This window comes from Ovis canadensis, chromosome X, assembly GCF_042477335.2.
Source record: "Ovis canadensis isolate MfBH-ARS-UI-01 breed Bighorn chromosome X, ARS-UI_OviCan_v2, whole genome shotgun sequence".
In the NCBI taxonomy this organism is placed as follows: Eukaryota; Metazoa; Chordata; class Mammalia; order Artiodactyla; family Bovidae; genus Ovis; species Ovis canadensis.
In genome coordinates this window covers 49,220,741-49,237,754 of record NC_091727.1, presented here as the reverse complement: position 1 = coordinate 49,237,754, position 17,014 = coordinate 49,220,741, and the positions used below count along the sequence as shown (strand labels likewise).

The 17,014-nt window shown below is 40.4% G+C and overlaps 1 pseudogene; it reads right to left on the bottom strand.

Annotated features, from left to right (window-relative positions):
- The window catches only part of LOC138930709 (actin-related protein 2/3 complex subunit 5 pseudogene), a 74,978-nt pseudogene extending 69,422 nt beyond the window's left edge, over window positions 1-5,556 (bottom strand).
- Window positions 5,557-17,014: the final 11,458 nt, after the last annotated feature.

The window sequence follows — 17,014 nt, the reverse complement described above, 5'->3', positions numbered from 1 at the left end:
AGCAGAGCTGCCATCTGTGATGCTCAGAACCAAGGGTCACTTGTCCCAGAGACTGTGGAGTCAGCCATCCATGTATACAAAACATTTACCCAAAAGGTACTTTTCAGTAAAACCTTAGATAAGATTTTCTGTTTTCATTGTGATTCTTCCAAGGAAACAAGAAAGACTGAGTTAATAATGCCTTTACTCACTTAAGCACTTTTTCAAAATAATAAAGTACATCTTTAAATTTGGGGAGGCATCTCTAATAGAAAGGCTTCCTTAAAACCTTAAGACAAATATTATTTAAAGATGCTCCTGCCCATGATGGCTACAGAGTAATAGTGAACCCTCAGTTGGGTGGCTTCCAAATCAGAATTGCACTTTAACTGACTAATTATTGATTCTTGCACCCTTACAGGATAGCAGGTCTGGGAAACCATCTTTTTGTTACCTGCCAAGGAATTAAAAAGAAGCACATCAAATGCCAACACTCCACCTACACAGTGAGGGTGAAGCAATTTTGTTCCCTCAAACATATTTCTTATAGTGTCTACTACACCATTTGGAAATGTCTTATTTTAACCTCAGAATTTAAACAAGCACTATGACAATGAAAAAATTGAAAAATAAGACAGCTCTTTCTGTGAAAACGTGAGTTTTTCTTGTTTTTCCTCCTGGATAAATTTATTAAGAATTCTTAGCATAAACTGAGATTGGCAAGATTCTATGCTTATTGTCAGAAGCAACTTTTGAGAGTGGCTAGTTCCAAAGAGAATTAATCAGGAAGACTTCATTTCTTACAAGATCTAGCTAAGGAAGTAAAAGAGAAACAGTCTGACTCAAAGATAAGGTTTCAGGGAGAGGTTGAAAGAATCCTTAAGTTCAGGGGCTAATAGTTAAAAGATTTGTGAGGAAGGTACTAGGGCTTGGTACTTTCTGTACACATTCTTAATATGTTCCTTACAAATTACTGATGTTAGTGTAAATATCAACTCATTAAATTGTCTTAAATTACTGATGTTAGTGCAAATATCAACTCATTAAACTGTCTTAAATTAATCTTTTAGAAAATTAGAGATGCCAAGGGAACATTTCATACAAAGATGGGCACAATAAAGGAGAGAAAAAGTTTGGACCTAACAGAAGAAAAAGATGTTAAGAAGAGACAGCAAGAATACACCTAAAAACTATACAAAAAATATCTTCATGACCTAGATAACCACGATGGTGTGATCATTCACCTAGAGGCAGACATTGTGGAAGGTGATGTCAAGTGGGCCTTAGGAAGCATCACTACGAACAAAGCTAGTGGAGATGATGAAATTCCAGTTGAGCTATTTCAAATCCTGAAAGATGATTCTGTGAAAGTGTTGCACTCAATATGTCAGCAAATTTGGAAAACTCAGCAGTGGCCACAGGACAGGAAAAGATCAGTTTTCATTCAAATCCCAAAGAAAGGGAATGCCAAAGAATGTTCACACTACCACACAATTGGACTCATCTCATATGCTAGCAAAGTAATGCTCAAAATCCTCCAAGCCAGGTTTCAATAGTATGTGAACTGTGAAATTCCAGATGTTCAAACTGGATTTAGAAAATGCAGAGGAACCGGAGATCAAATTGCCAACATCTGTTGGATCATTGAAAAATCAACAGAGTTCCAGAAAAACATCTACTTCTGCTTTATTGACTATGCAAAAGCCTTTGACTATGTAGATCGCAAAAAACTGTGGAAAATTGTTCAAGAAATGGGAATACCAGACCACCTGACCTGCCTCATGAGAAATCTGTATGCAGGTCAAGAAGCAACAGTTAGAACTGAACATGGAACAACAGACTGGTTCCAAATTGGGAAAGGAGTATGTCCAGGATGTATATTGTCACCCTGCTTATTTAACTTATATGCAGAGTGCATCATGTGAAATGCCTGGTTGCATGAAAGACAAGCTGGAATCAAGATGGCTGGGAGAAATATCAATAACTTCAGATGTGCAGATGACACCACCCTTATGGCAGGAAGTGAAGAGGAACTAAAGAGCCTCTTGATGAAGGTGAAAAAGCTGGCTTAAAACTCAACATTCAGAAAACAATAATCGTGGCATCCAGTCCCATCATTTCATGGAAAATAGATGGGGAAACAATGGAAATAGTGACAGACTTTATTTTGGAGGGCTCCCAAATCACTGCAGATGGTGACTGCAACCATGAAATTAAAAGACGTTTCCTCCTTGGAAGAAAAGCTATGACCAACCTAGACAGCATATTTGAAACATGCATAATATCACATAAGAAAAGAATCACCAGTCCAGGTTCGATGCAGGATACAGGATGCTTGGGGCTGGTGCACTGGGATGACCCAGAGGGATGGTACGGGGAGGGAGTTGGGAGGGGGTTCAGGATGAGGAACACATGTACACCGGTGGTAGATTCATGTTGATGTATGGCAAAACCAATACAATATTGTAAAGTAATTAGCCTCCAATTAAAATAAACGAATCGCCAGTCTAGGTTCAATGCAGGGTGCAGGATGCTTGGGGCTGATACACTGGGATGACCCGGAGGGATGGCGTGTGTGTGGGGGGGGGAGGTGGGAGGGGGTTCAAGATTGGGAACACGTGTACACCCGTGGCAGATTCATGTTGATGTGTGGCAAAACCAATACAGTATTGTAAAGTAAAAAAAAAAATAATAATAAATAAAAATAAATAAATTTAAAAATAAAAAAAAATAGACAGCATATTTAAAAATCATAGACATTAGTTTGCCAACTAAGGTCCATCTAGTCAAAGCTATGGTTTTTCCAGTAGTCATGTATGGATGTGAGGGTTGGACCATAAAGAAAGCTGAGTGCTGAAGAATTGATGCTTTTGAACTATGGTGTTGGAAGACTCTTGAGAGTCCCTTGGAAAGCAAGGAGATCCAACCAGTCAATCCTAAAGGAAATCAGTCCTGAATGTTCATTGGAAGGACTGATGCTGAAGCTGAAGCTCCAATACTTTGGCCCCCTGATGCGAAGAACTGACTCATTGGAAAAGATCCTGATGTTGGGAAAGACTGAAGATAGGAGGAGAAGGGGATTACCAAGGATGAGATGGTTGGATGGCATCACAAACTCAATGGACATGAGTTTGAGCAAGCTCTGTGTGTTGGTGATGGACAGGGAAACCTGATGTGCTGCACTCCATGAAGTCGCAGAGTGAGACATGACTATGCGACTGAACAACAACAATACCTTCATTAAAAAGAATGAAGTAAATATATTTGTACAGATACGGAAAGCTGTCCGAATACAGTTAAGTAAATAAAGCAAGGTATTATGAGTCCATTTGTGTAAAAAAAATGTTCTCTATAAGCCATTAATATTTTCTAGAAGAAACACATGATAAACTGTTACCACTGGGTAACCCTAGGGAGTGAACTTGGCAATCTGGCTGCTTTCACTGTTTAAATACTTTGCTTTGTGCACATACTGCTTTAAAAAAAAAAAAGCTAGGTAATTTTAAAATAACTTTTGCCTACTGCAAGAAAGATTTATAGTGAGTACTGTCATGCCAAAGTGTTTCAGTGATTGTTTTTTCCACTTCTACTCAGAGATGGATCAGCCTAAAGTCTAGGTGTGAATGTATCTTGATCAAACCCAAACCATACCTTGGTCAAATTTTCTTGCCAGTGTCCACCAGTATAATTTAGCAGGGGCTGGAGGCAAAGTGCTGCACTTAATATCCTTGTGAATACATTCTAAAAGTCATGAAAATCTTGTTTTTCTGGATCTCACTCATGGTGGCACAGATGCACAACGCTGCCACTGAACTCCTTGCCCTATGTGACTCTACCCTTAGTGAAGGGATCTCTAAAGACAATATCTCACCCCATCCAGTAGCCCCAAAATACCTCAAATATGTTGCCTAGCATCTCAGCATCTCTGTGTGTACAGAAGTTCAAGCTGCCCAGATTATCAAACAAGGTTTTCATGAAGCTCCTCAGTTTTATCTAGATGAAGTGTTCTCCTAAAGCCTGGGACAGACAGGAATGTTGGTTATATGTGAGACAGCAGGACTAGCTGAGGTCTAGGGAGAATCGAGATCAGTAAGCTATCCCTTGGGAAGAAAAAGTGAAGGAAGTAATCTCTCAGGTTTAACTGGCCCTAACTCTAAGAAGTAAGGTTGCAGGCAGGATGAAGGTTGGAAGGCAGATACTGGCCTGTTTCCCTACACTCCCTCATCCCAACTGACAGAGAGACTCAGAATGTCAGAGGCAAGGACCATGGAGTCCGCATTCTCATGTTTTAGAGGACAGATAAAGGAAGAAATTTGCCCATGTCACAAAGTGCGTTAGTGGCAGATCTGGAGCTAGAGTCCAGAACTTCTGGCTCCAAGTGTAGTGTTCTCTCCATATTATGAAGCTGCACTAGCAGCTCAAAAGAAGACAGAGAGAGTGTTCCATTAGCTTTCAAGGGAGTCTGGCTGAGATCCCATGGCTCCATCAGAAGAAGGAAGATAAAACTGGATCACTCCAGCATCCCCAAACTCTCATCCTAGCAAGTTTTGCTTATAATCACTAACTTCACAGTCTGGGTACTATTTGTAAATAACTTTCTAGAACATTTTGTGATCTCCTGCTTTTCTTCTTCTTCTTCTTCTTCTTCTTCTCCTTCTTCTTCTTCTTCTTCTTCTTCTTCTTCTTCTTCTTCTTTTTGATCTGTTTCTTTCACTCTAAACGTTTTTTTCAATAATTTATTTATTTTAATTGGAAGCTAATTACTTTACAATATTGTGGTGATTTTTGCCATACATTGACATGAATCAGCCACAGGTGTGCCACCTCTGACTGTCTACAACTATGATAAGGTTTTTTTCTCTGTCTCTCTCTCTCATTTTGAGCTCAGCTTTCCAGAAAACCCCTGCTAAATAGCCCCGAGTGCTGAAATTCTGATGCTGACTTCACCCTTCACTCAGGTCCTGCTAAACCCTGAGGGTTGGTATAGATAGCCTGCCTTGAAATCTCCCATTATTTCTCTTAGCCCAAGTTCCCATTAAGGAGCCCCCACCACAAGAAAGGCTCTGCCCTTTTCTCTCCTTGATCATACCACCTAATCAGAGATGAGGGGAGACAAGGGTCTGGAGATAAGGAGCTGTGGACAGGGCTGTGGCCCTCAATCAAGAAACAAGAAGCAGCCTACTCCGGCTTCCTTGCCCAAAGATGACTCACATCTGAACCCTGAGAAAGAAAAGGAGGTGGGATAGAACAGATTCTAGGGTCAAGAGAGACTCCTGTGTGGGAGATGGATGTGTCTCCTAACTTAACAACTACTGTTCAAGTTCCTTTCTGCTTCCCAGGAAAGATTTTCTCAGAACATTGAACTATCCAACTCCTTGTATGAAAGAGAGATGAGTGAAGCTTACGAAGGGTGAGTAGGTAGCTAAGCCCAGATTGAAATATGATCTCTATGTTATACTATAATGGTGTAAACATAAAACAGTCCTTCCAAGGCATATATAGATGAGTGTCTTCCTCGGGATCCTGAGGGAGTATGCCTCAAGCAGCCACCAGGTACCTTATCTTGATGAACACCATAGTATACTAAAGAGGAGGGAGGAGCTCTTCAATTTCAGGGTGGCAGGGTTTTTGAGACCCTATAGTTGAACACTGGAATTTGCTTAGAGAAACCAAGTTGGGCATTTAGGGAGGAGATCAGCACATCCCTACATGTGTAGAATTAGACTATGGATGCAGGCATTATATACTGGGGACTAATATTTGGGTGGCATGCACAGGGAGAGCTGTATAGGTTGTCAAAATACTGAAAAAACATCTGTACTGTCTGGTATCACCCTTCACTCTCACTACACCATCATGAACCCTCCCTTGGGAGAACAACTCCCTCAGACCTCCTAATAAAATTCAGCAACCAAAAGGTACATTCTTGGCCTACAAAGGGCCTCTGAGAGTACTGTAGTACTAAGGCTACTAAAGTTTGAATCTGGTCAGAGTCCCTGCCAGCTGTTAATTATTTTAAATATGATCTCTAATTATCTCCATTTACTCTGGAGAGAAACAGAGATTCAGAGGGTGAAATGACTTGGCCAAGGTCACACAGCTAGTGTTATGGGCTGAGTTGCATTCCCTCAAAATTCATATCTGAAACCTTAACCCCTAGTACCTCAGAATGTGAGAGTATTTGAAGAAGTGATTAAGTTAAAATAAGGCCTTTAGGGTGGGTCCTAGTCTGATCTGATTGCTGTCCTTATAAGAGGAGATTTGGACACAGAGACACCTGGAGTGCATGTGCACAAAGACCATGTGAGGACACAAAAAGAATGTGGCCATCTGCAAGCCAAAGAAAGAGATCTCAGAAGAAACTAAACCTTTCAACACCTCAATATTGGACTTGTGGCCTCCAGAACTATGAGAAAACAAATGTCTATTGTTTAAGCCACCTAGCCTGCGGTGTTTTGTTAATGGCTACCCTAGAAAACTAATACAACTAGGATAGAGCAGAGCCAGGAATTCACCATTCACTCCCTTGCTCAGGCTATTTGCTTCTAAAACCCCAGTTATGAGCAGCTCTTGCTTCCTCTGCTCACATAATGAACTCTTAAGAGAATGCAATGAGAGAAAGGAATTTGGGACAATGTCAAGAGATATGACTCCTCAGAAGTCATTGTTCTGACAGGAGCAATTTAAGAACCATGCCTTGTATCACAGTAAGTATTCATGGAATGTTTGTGGAACTAAATGAGTGTGTCCTTTGGCACAGGGCCTGAGAAAAGAAATAACAGTTTTCTTAAACCTAGAGTGCTCAAATCCCAGAGAATGGTTCTGCAAGGAATTCAAAGGAAGGTTTTCACTGAGCAGTATAAAATAAGGGGTATAACTGGGGCTGCCCAAGTAACCTTCCATTAATTCACTCTCCATACCCACACAACTCACATAAAGTTCAGTTTCTCTGTACACCAGTACCAAATAGAATCTCACAGACAGAGTTTTGGGTGAAGTAGAAAAAGATAGCTTTATTACTTTGCCAGGCAAAAGGGGTCACAGCAGGCTAATGCCTTCAAAGCAATGTGTCCCAATTTTGGGAAGATAGTGAAAAGTTTTACAGAAACTGTTCAAATGGGTGAGATAATCTTGTGGATATTCTTCTGTTGGGTTGATGGTGAAAAGTAGGAATCAGCATCATCAAGTTTCAGGTCCAGCTAGTCTGGGGTCTACATGCTTGTAGGCAGCACACCATCATTAATCTTTGTTAACTTCTCCCAACTGGAAAACTCTAGGAAAAGGCAAAAAGATATGACATCAGATAATGAGCCCTCCAGGTAGGAGAGTGTTCAATATGCTACTTGGAAAGAGTGGAGAGATAGCTCCAGAAAGAATGAAAAGCCTGGGCCAAAGTAGAAACTGCACTCAGTTGTGGATGTGTTTGGTGGTGAAAGTAAAGTCCAATGCTATAAAGAACAATACTGTATATGAACCTGAATGCTAGGCCCATGAATCGAGGTAAATTGGACATTGTCAAGCAGGAGATGGCAAGAGTAAACACTGACATCTTAGGAATCAGTGAACTAAAATCGATGGGGATGGGCAAATTTAATTCAAATGACCATTATATCTACTACTGTGGGCAAGAATTCCTTAGAACAAATGGAGTAACTTTTTATAGTTAAAAAAAAAAAAAAAAGAGTACAAAATGCAGTACTTGGGTGCAATCTTAGAAACAACAGAATGATTTTCATTCTTTTCCAAGGAAAGCCATTCAAAATCGCAGTAATCCAAGTCTATGCCCCAACCAACAATGCCAAAGAAGCTAAAGTTGAATGGTTCTACAAAGACCTACAAGACCTGCCAGAACTACCACCAAAAAAAAAAAAGAAAAAAAAAAAGATGTCTATTTCATCATAGGGGACTGGAATGCAAAAGTAGGAAGTCAAACAATTTGACCTTGGAGTACAAAATGAATCAGGGCAAAGGTTAACAGAGTTTTGCCAAGAGAATACACTGGTCATAGCAAACACCCTCTTCCAACAACACAAAAGACAACTCTACACATCATCACCAGATGGTCAATGCCAAAATCAGATTGCTTATATTCTTTGCAGTCAAAGATGGAGAAGCTCTATACAGTCAGCAAACAAGACCAGGAGTTGACTGTGGCTCAGATCATCAGCTCCTTATTGCAAAATTCAGGCTTAAATTGAAGAAAGTAGAGAAAACCACTAGGCCGTTCAGGTATGACTATGGAGATGATGAATAAATTCAAGGAATTAGATCTGGTAGACAGAGTACCTAAAGAACTATAGACGGAGGGTGCAACATTGTACAAGAGGTGGTGACCAAACCCATCTAAAAGAAAAAGAAATGCAAGAAAGCAAAGTGGTTCTCTGAGGTCTTACAAATAGCTGAGAAAAGAAGAGACTCAAAAGGCAAAGAAGAAAGGGAAAGATATATCCAACTGAATACAGTTGGATAGAGTTTGCCTAGAGTTTGGATACAGTTTTCCTAGAGTTCCAAAGAATAGCAAAGAGAGATAAAGCCTTCTTAAGTGAACAATACAAAGAAATAGAGGGAAACAATAGAATGGGAAAGACTAGAGATCTCTTCAAGAAAATTGGAGATACAAAGGGAACATTTCATGCAAAAATGGGTACAATAAAGGACAAAAATGGCAAGGACCTAACAGAAGCAGAAGAGATTAAGAAGAGGTGGCAAGAATACACATAACATGATGGTGTGGTCACTCACCTAGAGCCAGAAATCCTGGAGTGTAAAGTCAACTGGGCCTTAGTAAGCATTTCTGCAGGCAAGGCTAGTGGAGGTGATAGAATTCCAGCTGAGCTATTTCAAGTCCTAAAAGATGATGCTGTTAAACTGCTGCACTCAATATGTCAGCAAATGTGAAAAACTCAGCAGTGGCCAAAGGACTGGAAAAGGTCAGTTTTCATTCCAGTCCCAAAGAAAGGCAGTGCCAAAGAATGCTCAAGGTACTGTACAATTATGCTCATTTCACAAGTTAGCAAAGCAATGCTCAAAATCCTTCAAGCTAGGTTTCAACATTATGTGAACTGAGAACCTCCAGATGTACAAGCTGGGTTTAGAAAAGGCAGAGAAACCAGAGATCAAATTGCCAACATCTGTGTTGTATCATAGAAAAAATTAAGGGTGTTCCAGAAAAGCATCTACTTCTGCTTCATTGATTAGCTAAAGCCAAGAGATGGAAGTACAAGATCACCTTATCTGTCTCCTGGAAAACCTGTATGCATGTCAAGAAGGAACAGTTAGAACTGGACATGGAACAATGGACTGGTTCCAAATTATGAAAGGAGTACATCAAGGCTGTATATTATCACCCTGCTTATTTAGATTTTATGCAAAGTACATCATGAGAAAAGCTGGGATAGATGAAGTACAAGCTGGAATCAAGATTGCTGGGAGAAACATGAACAACCTCAGATATACAGACTTTACCTTCCTAATGGCAGAAAGTAAGGCAAAACTAAAGATCCTCTTGATGAAGGTGAGAGAGGAAAGTGAAAATGTTGACTTATAACTCAACATTCAAAAAACTAAGATCATGGAATCAGGTCCCATCACTTCTAGGCAAGTAGATGGGTGGAAAGTGGAAACAGTGACAGATTTTTTTTTTTTTTACTTAGGCCCCCAAATCACTGCAGACGGTGACATCTGATCCTTGGAAGAAAATCTATGATAAACCTAGAAAGCATATTAAAAAACAGAGAGAGCTCTTTGTCAACAAATGTCCATAAAGTCAATACTATGGTTTTTCCAGTAGTCATATGAGAGTTGGATCACATACAAGGCTGAGTGCTGAAGAATTAATTGTGGTGCTGGAGAAGAATCATGAGAGTCCCTTGGATAGCAAGGAGATCAAACCAGTCAATTCTAAAGGGAATCAATCCTGAATATACATTAGAAGAACTGATGCTGAAGCTGAAGCTCCAATACTTTGGCCCCCTGATAGGAAGAGCAGATTAATTGGAAAAGACCTTGATGCTGGGAAAGACTGAGGGCAGGTGAAGGGGGTGATAGAAGATGAGATAGCTGGATGGCATCACTGACTCAATGGACATGAGTTTGAGCAAACTCTGGGAGATAGTGATGGACAGGGAAGCCTGCTATGCTACAGCCCACAAGGTCACAAACAGTTGGACAGGACTTATCGACTAAACAACAGCAACTCCCCTGGAGGGTATCTGCAAAATAGCTTAAATATATTGTTGTGTGTATCTGTTGGTGGGGAATAGGACCTTGTCCCAAGGCTGCTCTTGACTGTTTCTCCTTTTACATACCCTCCCTTCCATAATTAACAGCTGCTTGAATCTGCCCATTGGAATTCAGGGGAGGTCATGGAGGCTTAATGAAGGCTATTTTTTATAATCAAAGAAATGGGGGTTACAGAAAGATTTTATGTTCAGGAGTCCCACGGGGCCCTCCACAGTATCAACATGTTTTCTCCTTCACTGCATCCCTGCACATACTCACCTCAAACTCTTACATGCACTCTCGCTCACATACTGATATACTCAAAGCATACATGATCTCCCATAGCCACATCTAGTCCACTCTTCAACACATATTCCTCCAAGGCTTGCTCCCAACACTTTGATACAAACACTTTCTCTCAGACACCACAATCTCCATCCATTCACATATATTCCACATACAAACATATCCACTACTGCTGCTGCTGCTTCTAAGTTGCTTCAGTTGTGCCTGACTCTGTGCGACCCCATGGACTGCAGCCTACCAGGTTCCTCCATCCACGGGATTTTCCAGGCAAGAGTACTGGGTTGGGGTGCCATTGCCTTTTCTGATATCCACTACAGACTCCTATAATTTCACTAGCGCATGAAAAGTGGGTGAATGTTCTATATTGACTTCAATCTTTTCCTTATCATTTGATTATTTTCCTAGTGAACATGTATTTCTTCTATAATTAAAAATACGTGGCATAGTAAAAGTAGTTCAAAATAATTTAAACTCCTAGAGTAGCATTTCAGGACCTGTAAGATATGGCACCCACTTAGATTTTAAAATTTGTATACAAAAAACTCCAAGTCTATATCCCTCATATATATATATATATATATATATATATATATATATATATATATATATATATATATATATATAATCTTACTTGATCCTAACAACAACCCCTGGATACAGGCAGAGCAGAAATCATTTTCCCCAAGATCAGTCTCAAACTCCCTGATCCTGGAGCTTCTCTGATGGCTCAGTGGAAAGGAGACACAGTTTCAATCCCTTATCTGGTAGGATCCCACGTGCCATGGAACAACTAAGCCCCTGTGTTACAACTATTGATCCTGTGCTCTAGAGCTGAGAAGCTGCAACTACTGAGCCCATGTACTGCAACTATTGAAGCCTGTGTGCCCTAGAGCTCGTGCTCCACAACAAGAGAAGCCACTGCAATGAGAAACCCATGCACCGCTAATGGTTAGTAGCTCCTACTCATGGCAACTAGAGAAAAAGCCCTTGCAAAAATGAAGACCTAATGCAACCAAAAATAAATAAATAAATAAATAATCAAACTCCCTGATCATATTGAAACAGGAGGGAAGCAGGCAGGGCACAACATTTAAAAGAATGATAATAGCCTTTGGACATGACAAAGATTTCTTAGAACCAACTGGGCCCAAGATGGCAGAAGATATGACTTCCAGAAGACTTTGAGCCTCATTATATGCTCAGTGTAATACATTAATGGGCTTCCCTGGTGGCTCAGACAGTAAAGAATCCACCGGCAATGCGGAAGACCTGGGTCAGATCCTTAGATTGGGAAGATCTCCTGGAGGAGAGCATGGCAACCCTCTCCAGTATTCTTACCTGGAGAATCCCCATGGACAGAGGAGCCTGGTGGGCTACAGTCCATGGGGTCACAAAAGGTCGGACATGATTGAGCAACTAAGCACAGCACAATACATTAGTACACTAAATGACACCCAGCAGAACCTTGACAGCTCTGACGCCAACCATAAAAAGCCAAAAAGTGGATGGTGGCACAATTCCTGGAAATTTTCACCACTTTCCCCAAAATAATTAGGGTAAAACTAATAATTCTGCTCATTAGCCTATGAAATTCAGTTCAGTTGCTCAGTCGTGTCCGACTTTTTGTGACCCCATGAATCACAGCACGCCAGGCCTCCCTGTCCATCACCAACTCCCGGAGTTCAAGCAGACTCATGTCCATCAAGTCAGTGATGCCATCCAGCCATCTCATCCTCTGTCGTCCCCTTCTCCTCCTGCCCCCAATCCCTCCCAGCATCAGAGTCTTTTCCAATGAGTCAACTCTTCGCATGAGGTGGTCAAAGTACTGGAGTTTCAGCTTTAGCATCATTCCTTCCAAAGAAATTCCAGGGCTGATCTCCTTCAGAATGGACTGGTTGGATCTCCGTGCAGTCCAAGGGACTCTCAAGAGTCTTCTCCAGCACCACAGTTCAAAAGCATCAATTCTTTGGCGCTCAGCCTTCTTCACAGTCCAACTCTCACATCCATATATGACCAGAGGAAAAACCATAGCCTTGACTAGATGAACCTTAGTCGGCAAAGTAATGTCTATGAAATTACTCAGCCCATAAACACTAACCATACCATAATGAGAAGCTCTCTCTTTCTCTTTCTTTCTCTGTCATGTGCTCATGCACACATACCCCTTCAGAGATACCCCATGCTCTGTCTGTGGAGTGTGTTTCTCTTAAGCTCTCTCTTGCCTTCTGAGAAGGCCCACACTCTCCTTGTGAAGTGTGCTGTTTTCTAAATAACTCTACTTCTTACCTATCACTTCATCTCCAAATTATTTCCAAATGAAGCAAGTACCTTAAATTCACCTACAGCACTATGATTCCAATTCTCTATCCATTTCTCCTCCTTTGCCATGCTTTCCCACTACTTATTCTTTAATTTGTGGAATTTAATTCTCAATTTTACCCATTATTTAAGGTCTGCTTAAGATACCACTTCTTTCATGAAACCTCTGATTTTCAGACACAGAACTGATCTTTCTGGGTTTTTGTTTTGTTCTGTTTTTTGGCATTCCTTTGGCCTCTCTTATGGCACTTATATTCTATCTTAAATTCTAGTTATGTAGGAAGCAAGGTCCAGAAAGGTTAAATGACTTCCCAAGAACACATTGTTAATAAGAGGCAAAGGCTTAGGTGGAAAGGGTACTTATCTCATTGAAGACAGGGATTCCATCTGATCCTTTTATTTTCTTAGTGCTCAGCTCAAAATCTGGCACATATAATGGGCTCAGCATATGCTTTTTGACTGAATGAAAAAGAAAGAGAGAAAGGTTTAAAAGGATAGGAAAACTTATTTCTGGACTGAGCTTGACATTAGGCCTTCTGCCTGTTTGTCTAGCATTATGTCAGGCTCCAGGGAGAGAACTGGCAAACAGAAGAACATTTGGCAAAGGATCATGAACCACACCAAGGCATCCCCATTATAATAAAATTCAGCAAGTCAAGGAGAAGGAGGTAGAGAAGCAAAGTGGAGGAGATTCTGAAAGAAGTGGAAGGGCCCAGAAGGGCCTGAGAATGATGAAAAAAGATAAAGAAATCTGAAGTGCAAAGACAGCCAAGAAACAGGCCAGGATAGGGAAAGGGGGATCAAAAGTAGGGAAGGGCAAAGGCTCAGTTAGATTCACATTATAGCTTAAGTGTTCCATGACAGGCTTGAAAAGGAGGGCATCAGCCAAGGCACGCTGTGGCACTCAAGGGAGTGCAGATCACAACGTTTTCAGTCGCTCAAAGTGAGGGGAAAGAGAATCAGGGCGAGGACAAATGAGTGAACTTCCCAGTGTCTTAGGCCCTGGCTAGGTCAATGCAAACAACTCAGGCCTATCTGGTACCATGCAGCAGCTGGAGCCAAGAGGTAACTAGCAAGGGCACAGAAGACATTTAACCCAAATAATGAAAGGCTTGAGACAGGCTCGGAGGACATGGTCAACTCTCAATTATTCTTGTTCTAACAATCAGTGGATTATTCCAGAAAGTTTTTGTTGTTTGTTTTTAACTCAAACTTAGTTTTAATCATTCTATACCCCATCTCCTTCCTCCTCCTATCATCTCTGCTAGGTAGCCAATATCCCTGGAGAGTCTAATTGTGACTCCTTTTAGGTCAGGGAGCCCTTGTCAGGTCTGAATAGGCACCAGCATTCTCAGAGAAGAAGCCTTGGAGCACCTGACCCAAGGCCTGCATATCTACTTATCAAGAATCTGACAGGGAAATAATATGAAGGAGCCAGGTAATGGCTGGGACCTAAGGCTCTGAGTAGAGTAACCCTAGGTATGGGGTGGGATAAGAGAACAGAAAGAAAAGGGAAGGGAATGCTAAGTTATTGAGTTCCTGTCAGATGCCACACATACATTTTCTATTTTCAAGTTTTCCTCACAAACCACCCTAAAAGTCAGTGTGTATTAACCCCATTTTACAGACAAAGTAATTGAGACTTAGAAGAGGAAGTAATTTCAGCCAAGGTAATATAGCATTTAAATGGGAACTGAATTCTAAACCCAAGTTTCTCTGAGTTTCAAGTTAATGTTCTTGTCAGTATATTTGCTGTCTCTGAAAGGACTTTGAAAATAAAGAGAAATCTCTCTTCAATCAATTCACCAGCCAATTTCTACTATTTCCTTTTTTTCTGCCATTTTCTTTTTTTTTCTCCTTACTTTCCCAACCTTTAAATTTTTCCATCTACTTTTTTTCCCTTTCTTGCCTGCCTTCCATCTGTCTTCTTTCCTCTCTTAATTTTACATGTATATTCACATTCATTTCTTACCAAGAAATTCTTACCAAGAAATTTCATAGCCAAGACCGCTATAAGAACTCTGGAGATCAAGCAGCTCATATACCCTGTTCTCCAGAAGTTCCTAGTGTAGTGCCCACAGACATATTTCCATATGTTCAAAGAATCACATGAGATAGAAATATATATCAGCATAGCATAGTGAAAAGAGAATGTGAGATGGAAATCTGTAAACTGGGGTCTCTGTCCCTGCTTTATTACTTACATTATGACTTTGGAAAAATCATATAACTCTCTTCAACTTATCTAGAAATCCTTATCTAGAAAATAAAACAGTCTTTATGATTCAGAAGGGGGCTGTAAAATAACAGATGTCAAAGTCCTTTGTAATACATGTAGTTCTATCAAGTTATAAGGCCTGGCTTTATATATATATGAAAATATTTCTTTCCTGCTCTTCCTTTCTTCCTAACCTCCGTCGATACAAAAAAGACAGGACAGCCATTCACACAACACATTAAGTGGCCTTACTCAACATACAATACATATATAGAAATAAACACATGAAGACATTGTGCACACAGCATTTATACACAAGTGTTAATACTCATATAAACATACATACCTATTTATATACTCACCACTCCTGCTTATGTGTTCCACCTCTCACAATGTTAATAGATATTTGCATTTATTCTACACATTTATTGCTATCCTGCACTCTGCTTGACAAGTCACCTCCTGCCAAGCAGAGAACATGATAATTGAATCATTCTACCTCAGTTTTTAATGAGCTGTCTCCACTAAGTTTTAAAATGTTTGTTAATTAATTTATTTTAATTGGAAAATAATTACTTGACAATACTGTGATGTATTTTTGCCATGCATCAACATGAATCAGCCACATATGTGTCCCCGCATCCTGAAACCCCTCCCACACCCCTCCCTACCCCACCCCTCTGGGTTGTCCCAGAACATCAGTTTTTAGTGTCCCGTTTCATGCATTGAACTCACGCTGGTCATCTATTTTACATATGGTAATGTACATGTTTCAGTGCTCTTCTCTCAAACTGTCCCACTCTCACTTTCTCCCATTGAGTACAACTAAGTGTTAAATTAAGGCTACACGTTTCCCTGAATTTCTTAATAGAATCCTAACACCAGATACTCCCCATTATCCTCTTATTTCTCCCTACTCCAGGCACAAAGGAGAAAAGCACCACCTAGGGTTCATTAAGCCTATACTTGAGCATAGGACTGAAATGTGAAAGAATTTCATTCTAAAATGGAACCAGAGCATATGAAATGGAGAATCTCATGCATGTGTCCTGAAAAGAATAGATTTAATAATGAGGAGACCAATTCCCTACAAATGCATGATTTACAGAAAACTGATTCTAGTCTCCTGACCAGTGAACACCTATCAAGAATCTCTCACCATCCTCAAGCCAATGAATTTAACTGCTTCAACTCTGGCTGGACTTCTCTCTCTTTGCACTTCTTGCCCATAAATGCAGCCCAGCCCAAACCCTCAATGGTCTCATGTAGCTTGCTACAGCATGCATTTATCAAATTGATTTCTTTGCTATTCCCGAGTAAATTCTATTTTATGTAATTCAAGCTTGCCTCAATTTACCTCTTTATTTGGGTTGACAGAAGCAACTTCTAAAATCTTTTCCATTTCTTTTTCTACCTCACTTACCATCAGAAAAGGCCTCAGAAACTTTCATAGTTGCATTTCCATGAAACTGGGCCTTGCAGAGCCTCAGTCATGGGAAACAGGATAATCTGTTGCTAACTCTGTGAGTGTATTCCACAGACCCCCAGAGCAAAACCCAAAATCTACAGGGCTCTGAATCTTAGAAAAAAATTGGTCAGTCATTCACCCAATCAACCATTCTGAACCATGCCTCATTTCTTAAATAATGTAGCAAGTTTTAACCAGTCATTCCTACCCAAGGTCAGGTCAGTTAGCTAATTAGAGAGTTATTTTATTTGGAGAGATTGTTAGGTGGTTAGTCAACTAGCCAACATTGATTGCTTGGTTTATGGGTGAATTAGTTAGGCTAATGAATCAGATGTTAGCACCAGTCAGTTAACTGAACATTAGATTCCAACTCATTGAAGGGTAGCACTTTCAATACACCATCCCAAACTATGCCTCTTTGGCAATAAGAATTATCTTGAGAGGAGGTGGTCACAAGATGACAGAGAAATAGGATAAGGAGACCACTTTCTCCCCCAAAAATT